This window comes from Colobus angolensis, unplaced genomic scaffold (assembly GCF_000951035.1).
Source record: "Colobus angolensis palliatus isolate OR3802 unplaced genomic scaffold, Cang.pa_1.0 Scaffold8, whole genome shotgun sequence".
Taxonomy (NCBI): Eukaryota; Metazoa; Chordata; class Mammalia; order Primates; family Cercopithecidae; genus Colobus; species Colobus angolensis.
Window position 1 is genome coordinate 1,098,315 of NW_012121820.1, and position 6,559 is coordinate 1,104,873.

The 6,559-nt window shown below is 44.0% G+C and overlaps 1 pseudogene across 1 annotated transcript; it reads right to left on the bottom strand.

Moving 5' to 3' along the window:
- Positions 1 to 360: 360 nt before the first annotated feature.
- On the bottom strand, positions 361 to 1,709 carry LOC105502349 (annotated as a pseudogene). Its single transcript, XR_001000323.1, has one exon. The product of XR_001000323.1 is annotated as a 26S protease regulatory subunit 6A pseudogene (transcript).
- Between the last annotated feature and the right edge of the window lie 4,850 nt (positions 1,710 to 6,559).

The window sequence follows — 6,559 nt, forward strand, 5'->3', positions numbered from 1 at the left end:
GAATATATAATTTATGAATTATATGTATATCTGATTGTTTCATCCAAACATTGTCCATTAGCAGAATACCCAACAGACATAATAATAAATTCTATTACCTTTAACATTTTGCCAACTTTCAATGACATCAAGACCATAGCTTTCCACATGTCATTTTAAAGGTATACTGTCAATATAGTTGAATAGAATACATTAAACAGTAATTTATAACTTTTAATTATTTAGACATGGTATTTCATTCATTTGGCTTCTTGCCCTGAGCTATACAAATGTTAGAAAAGGGGCTGATTTAGGGTCTGTCTTAGGGCAATTAAACTTATGTCCTAAACAATGCAATGCCCTGCTTTACTTCTTTTTTTTTTTTTGACCCTAAACCATCTTTTATTGCGCACTTCAGCCGTGAGACTGGGGCCAGCCGGTGCACCCTAGACCTAGTACTGCAGGTTGGCTTTCTTTTTGGCCTGCACCTCCAGGATGCCTTCCATGTAGTCCTCGTGGGTGAGCTCCGTGGCACCCCTGCACAGTGAGATCATGCCCACCTCCACACACACAGCCTTGCACTGAGCCCCGTTGAAATCATCTGTGCAGCGGGCCAGCTCCTCCTAGTTTACGTCAGGATTGACGTTCATGTTTCGGGAGTGGATCTGCATGATTCTGGCCCGGGCCTCCTCGTTGGGCATTGGGAACTCGATCCTGCTGTCCAGGCGCCCCGAGCGGAGCAGGGCGGGGTCCAGAATGTCCACCCTGTTTGTGGCTGTAATTACCTTAACTTGGGTGTTGGGCTGGAAGCCATCCAGCTGGTTCAGAAGCTTCAGCATTGTCCTCTGCACCTCCCGGTCCCCAGCCTTCTCACTGTCAAAGCGCTTGGTGCTGATGGCATCCAACTCATCAATGAAGATGATAGAGGGTGCTTTCTCCTTGGCCAGGGCAAAGGCATCCCAGACTAGCTTGGCACCATCTCCAATGAACATCTGCACAGCTGGGGGCCAGCCAGCTTTAGGAAGGTGGCCTTAGTCTGTGTGGCCCAGGCCCAGGCCAGGAGGGTCTTCCCTGTCCCTGGGGGCCCATACATCAGCACCCCTTTTGGAGGTTGGATTCCCAAGTTCTCAAACTTCTCCTTGTGGTTCATTGGCAAGACAGTGGCCTCCACCAGCTCTTGGATCTGCTTGTCCAAACCCCCAACGTCATTGTATTGCTCCGTGGGCCTCTCGTCCACCTCCATGGCCTTCACCTGCAAGTCATACTCTGTTGGTAGCGTCTCCAGGATCAGATAGGAGTCTTTGTTCACACCCACCAGGTCTCCTGGCTTTAGCTTTTCAGCATCACCAACCCAATCACAGGAAGGAAGTACGTCTGTCGTGTAGAGGTTTTGATCACAGCACACTTGCCCTTCCTCTGGGAGTCCAGGTCAATATGGGCACCATCCTCCTCTTGGTCATTACTATCAACATCTAGGAGCTCGATGATGTTGCAGACAAGGTACGGCAGGGTCTTGTTCACTCTGATTTTCTCACTGTTCTCTTTGGTCTTGTCCTTCATGGCTTGGAGCTCATGGGTGACTCTCAACACTTCACTCTTCATGATCTTGATCTCACTGTCCAGTATCTGTGTGCGTGAGATGATCTCCCCCGTGGACATCTTGAGCACCTCCTCCCCAATTCCATCTTGCTCAGCCTCATCCCACATGGTCGCCATCTTCTCCTGCCGAGTCGCTTGCTTTACTTCTTAGATAAGTCAGAGCCCACAATAGTATAAAAGTAAAATGCTAATTGAAATCATAAAAATAATTCATTGGTTATTATTCTACAACCTATGTATGGTGTATATAAGACTTACAGTCTCTGTAGAACTATGTGTCACACAAGGGTTGTTTTGACACAATCAATGTTTGCATATAAGTGCATGTATTAGTTACCTATTGCTTTGTAACAAATCACTATAAATTTAGCAGCTTAAAACAACACATATTAATGATATCCCAGTTTCTGTGGGTAAGGAGTGTAGACACAATTTAGTTGGGTCCTCTGCTCAGGGGTCACAAGGCTTCAATCAAAGTGTCAAATGGGCTGCATTCTCATCTGGAGGCTTGACTGGGTAAGAATCCAAGCTCATTCAGGTTGTTGGCAGAATTTATTTCCCAGCAGTTGTAGGATTTAGGGATCCAGCTTCTTACTGACTACTGGCTGGAGGCTACTCAGGTCTTAGAGGCCACACACAGCTTCCTGTCATGTGGCTCTCTTCACAGGCCCTCTCACACATGGCTGTGTGCTTTTTCAAAGCCAACAAGAGACACTCTCTCCTGTCTGCTAAGACAGAGTCTTCTATAACATAACATGGTCATAGGAGTGACATCCCATTACTTTTGCCATATTCTATTGGTTAGATGCACAGGATCTGCCATTATCAAGGGAGTGGATTATACAGAGGGGTTATAAAGGGGTTATATTAATTGCAGGTCACCTTAGGAGGTGTTTGCCACAGTGTGTTTTCTAATGTCCTGTAAGGATGAAAAAGTCTTGAAAAAGTTCTCACCTACCTAGAGAAGCAAGTTGGCAGACACGATTTTCAGAGGTTCATCCAGGGCCTTATGTTTCTCTGGCTATAGGGTTCCACACCAGGAACTCTGCAGAAACTGGCATCTTGCCAAAGATCTTTATAACCTTTCTAAGTATCTAATCAAATAACTCAAGATGGTAACCTGTCACTCTCTGCTTTCTGTCTAGTTAGAAGATTCTAGGTGTACTACTCATGCCCTTAGAGAAGACATTTCACAATGTTTAAAGGTTGTAGGCTATGAATTCAGCAATAATTTCCTGCTGGCTCCATGACTGCAAGGTGCTATAGGATGTACACAGAAGATGACCCCAATCCTGTCTTCTTAGAATTTGCATCCCTGTTGGCAAGAAAAAACAAGGAAAATGTCCAAGAATGCAATTCTGCTCTAATGTCATCCCTTCCACGCTGAGCCCTCCAGTCACAAATTCCTCCTCTCAGCATGCACATAAATATACAGCCTCTTGTTCTATGCCCTCACAAGTCCTGTTTGATTATGCACCTGAGATCTTTCTCTCCCACTATACTGGGAGTTCCCTGAGGGTAGGGGTGACATACTCATATCTATATGTCCAAGACCTAGAATCATCCCTGACACAAAGCCATTGCTTATGATAGGTTTAGATGAATGGATGTATGGATGGCTGGATATATGGATTATAGCAAAAGAGCCGTGAAATGGGAAAATATTGTAGGACTCCAGGTGTAAAACCTTGTTCAAGTCATAACACTTCTCTGAACTTGTATCCAGTTTCTCCATTAGTAAAAATGAAATTGTACAATATTCAGCAAAAGATCCAGATATAAATGAATATTCTCTTCTAAAATCCATATACTATAAAATTCAAGATCAGACAAAACTAATCTAAGGTCAGAGTGGGAGAGTGAAAAGAGCTTCCTAGAAGGGAGCCTAAAGAAGTCTTCCAGGGTACTGGAAATAGTCTATGACCTTATCTGGTCACATAGTGTAAACATGTGAAAACTCTGTCAAGCTATGCATTTCAGGATCCTGAGGTTTGCTTTATGTAACTCATACTTCGATCTTTAAAGATTATGGAGTGTGCCTGAGGGCTCTGTGTAAAGAACACAGCCCCATTCCTGCATAAAGAGTCAGTATTCTGATCAGGAAAAGTGATGTCAATGGTGTGATCATCTCAAAGAATCCAGCAAGCATCAGAGTATTTCTCAGTTGTTTAATCCAATGTTCCTGCATCTTGCTGACGTAGGCAGGTGACTCCAGAGGAATGTTTTCATTTCCTCTGGGCCACTTTATCTTTCTCTGCAAACCCTGAAGATCAAATGCTGCGTCATTAAATGACTCCCTGAAGCCTTCCTTGAGGCCAGGGAACAATGTTCCCACTGTGAGAGATGGGCAGCTCTCCCATGGGATCATATCTGCAAGGTTACATTCTGGTCTGGGCCTAGATAAGGAGCTCAGCGACACCTTCTAGCAAAAGGTCAGCTGTGCTCACTCATTTGGTGGAGGCCTGTCAAGATGCACCCAGGGCTGCTCCTAAGGTGATTTCTCTGTTGCAGATTTTCTGCAGCCATGAACAAGTAACTTCTGAATGTTCTCTTGATATCTCCACCTAAATTTTTTAAAACGTGAGAAGTTGCACATTATTGGATGCGCATGGAAGCCTCTAGAGATGGCAGAATGAAATAGCTTTTCTAAACACACATGCTTTTGGAGAAATAGTGTCTCCAAGTGAGTATATTGGATGTTGGTAAGAAACAATTACTCCAAGTCATGTGATTGTGCTCCCTTTCCTGAACTCAAACTCTACCTGAACCTACCCAAATTTGAGACATTTTGTCACATAAGCAAGAACCTGCTCTTTGCTTGTTGGGTTCATGTCACTCATATAAGAAGACTGTCAGTTCATTTACAGCCAGTCCATGCTTCAAGCATGTCCTTCTTCTCCGCAGTCCCTGGCCCAGGGCTGGGCACACCCTCTATGATCATTCAATAGTTGGTGACTTAAGTACATGTCCAAATCTGGTAGTTATATAGTTCAAGCATAGAAAAGCAGCCCTCACCAAGAACTGTCCTTTGCACTAGACAAGTACTGGGAGAAATAACATATTAGTCCTCAAGATGCTCACTGTCAAGTGGAGAGAGAGGAGAAGGAGAGGAGAACTTGATAAGCTACATCTTTTTACCGTGATAGAAGCCCAGGAGAGTGGGTAAACGGGAGTATCATTCGCTCCCTGCACACCATCTATTCAGTCTTTGTTTTATCAATAAAGAAATGGCAGCAGAAGAACGATTACCATTTATGAAGCTCTTGTCTCTCAGCCCTGAATAACCCCTTCTAGTCTCTGTTCAGTTATATTGGGCTAGAAATCAGAAAATGTGCAAATCACAGTGCTCCTTGATGACTGGCTCTGTGTTAGTTTCTGCCAACAGGGGGCACTGGAGGGAGGATGCAAGGCAGGAGGAGGGTTGCTCCTGTAGCTCATCCAGTGGTGGCTCTTCACCTTGGCATTGAACTTGGTTCTGGTTTCCCATTTTCCCACACTCCCAGAACCAGCCTCACCATACCCCTCAGAGGTACCAGCAGTCTCTGGGCAGTCCCCTGTTCTCCAAGGTCTGAGCCTCTGCTCTGGGAGGCCCTCCTTCAAGGACCTAAGATGCCAACAGCAGCCAAGTGATGGTCCCTCCTCTGAAGGCTGAGCTATGGTTCTATGAGCCCCACTTCTCCAAGCTTCTGTCCTCTGTTCCCTTGGCCTTGGGAGTGGTGGCTGCTTCCTGTGGTTATATCTCTATGTTACCTCAGGGTAGGCCTCCCATGCCTGTTTAATCAACTCCCTCCTTAAACTCTGCTAAAATAAATGGTGTGGTTCTGGTCTTCTAACCATGACCCTGGTTGGTACAGAAGGGAGGTGATGAGATTGTAGACAAGTTAATTCACCTCTTGCAAAATTCCATTTTCTTTTTCTGCAAAAATGGGTATAATAACAGTACCCATGTCATATGGTTGTGAGAAGGAATTATTGGAGTGATGTTGGTAAAGTCCTATCTGTACTACTTGGCATATAGTATTTGGCAGAATGGGAACCAGGATCTAGGCTTCATGATCCAAGATCTTAATTCTTCTGTCGGATATATCCACCATATCTATAGACCGATATGACCAAAGGGAGTGCAGCATAGCAAACGAGTGGGCCTTAGAGCCAAACTGTCTGGATTCAAATCCTCCCTCCACCATTTACTACCTATGTGACCTATGGCAAGTTACTTAACCTCTCTGTGCCTTGGTTTCCCCATGGTAAAATGGTGGTAGCAGAACCTGTCATAGGGATATTAATACAATATCAACCACTTAGAATAGTACAAATATTTCTAATTTTTTGCCTTCTGGGAACGTAGCATTGCACTTACAATAGCACCTAGCATGTAGAAGAACAGTACCTGACATGATCATCATCATTAAGAATCGATTGTGGCAAAGTAGGAGTGCAGTTCTCATCACAAACACCTGTGTTTAAATCTCCTTCACTGCATGAGCCTCTTCTTAACTGAGTGTCCTGACAAGTCACTTTACCTACATGAGCCTCAGTTTCCCCAGCCCAATAAGAAGACATATCTCACAGGTTGGAGGGGTAAACATAATACAGCATGCAAAATGGGCAGTATAATGTCTGGCAAGCAAGTGCTTTATAAAAAGCATCTGCTGCTGTGACTAATTTCATCAAATCTGATGGCCCCCAAAATCTCTTTTTTGGATCATTGGTCCATGTATGAAGTAAGTTTAGAACAAGAATAATACTTTGAGTTGTCATTGTGAAAAAAGGGAGGTGGATCTGTATCTTAAAGGTTTCCCACACTGAAGGATGACACTCTTAGATGATAAACAACAAGAACTTTATTTATTTATTTATTTATTTATTTATTATACTTTAAGTTCTAGGGTACATGTGCATAACGTGCGGGTTTGTTACGTATGTATACTTGTGCCATGTTGGCACAAGTGCTGCACCCATCAACTCGTTATTTACATCA